General features: G+C 39.7%; 1 protein-coding gene across 1 annotated transcript in view; it reads left to right on the top strand.

Moving 5' to 3' along the window:
• Window positions 1–304: 304 nt before the first annotated feature.
• The window catches only part of BVES (blood vessel epicardial substance), a 31,912-nt gene continuing 29,421 nt past the window's right edge, over window positions 305–2,795 (top strand). The window contains exon 1 of the mRNA XM_023764603.1: window positions 305–449. The gene's annotated coding sequence lies outside the window, so the exon portion shown is untranslated. The remainder of the gene's footprint in view (window positions 450–2,795) is intronic.

Here is a 2,795-nt window from a genome sequence, read left to right as displayed (position 1 = left end):
CCGGGCTAAATCGGGAAGCGAAAGTTGGATCCCTGCTCCTGGGAGCACCTTTGCGGGCCCCGGCGCCCCGCCTGCTTCCTCGCGGGCCGCGCCTCTCGGGGGCTTCCCGGTCCCTCGAAGCGCCCACTCGGGTTTGGGAGCGCCCAGCCTCCCCGGGCGCTCGGGCCCCATCGGGTGCCGGTTCCCGCGCTCTGCCTCTGGCAGATCCTTGGGGAGCTCGGCCTCTGCTCACCCCGCTGGGGTCCCGGGGTTCCCTGCCCCTGAACCCACGGCGGCTCCTCCTCGCCCCCTGTAGGGCCGCCGGGTCCTGCACCGAGACGGTGCACTGTGTCGCTGCCGGCCCGGAGCTGGGAGTGTGAGAAGCAACGCGCTCAGGGCGCATCCCTCGTGGTCCGCGAGCTCGGGATCCAGGAGAACAGTGGACACCGACCCCTTCTTTCAGGAGCCAGGTGAGCCGGGGCCCCGGGGAGCGTAGATGGCTCGGGAACCCGAGATCCTCGCCACCTCTACCACCCCACCTACCCCCTACCCCCGTGCCCTCGTTAACCAGGCTTTGGGAAACCGGTTGGCCACACAAGTCACAGGAATTGCTTGTTTTTAAGAGTGGAAAGACTCTTAGCGACATAATGCCCCTTGGGATTCCGAAGATGCGCAAAGGGTTTGTTGGAATTACAGAGTGAATTGAATAAGTATACTAGCACGACTTTTGCTCATTGCTGTGATCTTTCATTTTTGTAGTTTGGTGAAGGGTTAAGGTTAGTTTTACCATTGAGCTATTTAGCTTGCAAACACCTTTTTGAAAACCAGTAGATAAACAGGACTTTACTAGAACCAGTAATTTTAGGAATTGGACTCCTAGAACTAATAGAAGAAAGAAGTTTTATTAATTTAATCAAAATGAATCAAAGTTTACCATACTCATCTGCCTCATTAGACCCATTCATTCTCTGTATTAGGATAGTTCAGTGTAAACCATTTAAATCCACTAATATAGATCAAAGGAAGCTGAAATCGGCAAGATCCTATCAATATTTATTGACAATAGGTAATAGACATTTCAAAATAGACATACAGATAAATATATATAGACAAATAGTAGACAATAAATATACAAGTAAAATTATTTATAATGTGTAATGTTAATATCATACAATATAATAAATACATATAGGAACGTAAAGGTATGAACTGTGTATATATATCTCTAATAAGGTGTAGTGCATCAAAATATGTTATAAGATGATCTCAACTTTAAAAAATTTATATTATTATCTCCCTGGTTCTTCGGTCAGTAGATTGTAGTTTTCCTATCATTTCTCTTGGACCAAAAATTGGTACTTTTTGTACTGCAGTGAATTAGTTGGTAATACAAGTATAATCAGGTGAATGTATGTGTGTGGGGGGGGTGTATTAATTAACTTATTATATAAATGTGTATTAGAGGCACAGGCCACTTAATTTGAAGAGGTTTGAGACCTCTAGTCCAGCTGCCTCTGTTCAAGGACTCTGATTCTCAACCTCAGGAAGGGTAGCCATTCTCTCATCTTTACTGCTGAGGTTGGGGAGACTGAAAAGTGATTTCTAACTGTGTTCCTCATTGTTTGTGTCCCTTCCGTATGGTGTTCACCTCTGGCATTCTCTACATAGATGCATATGTCATTGACTCTGCCTCATGGAGAACATAGGGTAGTTAGAAGAACAAATAGGACACAGGGAGTGAGAGCACCTTCTAAGGTACAATAGAAATGGTAGTTGTTGTTAGCTTACGTAATGCTAACACATAAGCTGACATAGACAGTAGTTTATGAGTGAATCACTCTCCCTCCTGCAGAGATTATGAGGTTAATTCTGATTTGATTCCCAATGAAAGCAAACTTTGTGTAGGTAGAGTTACTAAAATAATGATGTCCCCTATCCTAATAGGCTTCTATTTTTATTGATTCCAACATTTGGAAAGTAGTTGAATTTTTGTCATTTCTTTTCTTTTTGCAGAAAATCAATACTAAGTCAACTATTTCTCTTGTACTTATGAGCTATTTCAGAATTATGTGAAGAGATCTTTAAATGACTTGATCATTTCATTCACAATTTGTAAGTTTGTGTGTATGTTCTTTAATCATCTTAAGAGATGTGGAATTCTTATACATTTGTCTAATAACATATTTTCAAAATGCCCAACCTGTACCAATTATTTTCCCACCTAAAACCTTTACTTTAGTATGATGAAACAAAATGAATGGAAAAATATGGTTAATTGCATGACCTTATTTGGAAAGAATACATATTTTAAATTGAAGGTATTTTCAGTTCCCATTTGGAATTCTTTTCTTGAAACAGAATAATTCACCTATTCTGTAAATCTACATAGTTTTTGTCAGGGACCAATTTGTATAATTAATAATAGAAAGACTGTTTAAATATCAGAGATGGAGGACAGGTAATATGGTCAGAAAGTAGTGCCACTTTGTGTAAAATACTTATTCTTTGAAATGTATTCACCACAGATTTTAATATTAAATAGTTAAATGTATATTCATGTCCTACATATAAGTAAAATGGAAGTTTGCTACTTTTCAATTTGTGAGATGCAACCAACTAGGATTTTTATGGGAAAGAAAATAGAGATTTAAATTAGACACTAAAAGATGGAGTAAATGTTATATCTTTCTGTGTATACATAAATGATTATAGTAATGTATTCATTATGTACATATATGATAATGTAGAATGTATATATATATATGCGGACATATATATATATAGATAAATATATCGATGAAATGCATTATCTCACA

Source organism: Myotis lucifugus, unplaced genomic scaffold (assembly GCF_000147115.1).
Source record: "Myotis lucifugus unplaced genomic scaffold, Myoluc2.0 scaffold_340, whole genome shotgun sequence".
Lineage (NCBI taxonomy): Eukaryota > Metazoa > Chordata > Mammalia > Chiroptera > Vespertilionidae > Myotis > Myotis lucifugus.
This window is presented reverse-complemented; position numbering and strand designations above follow the sequence as displayed.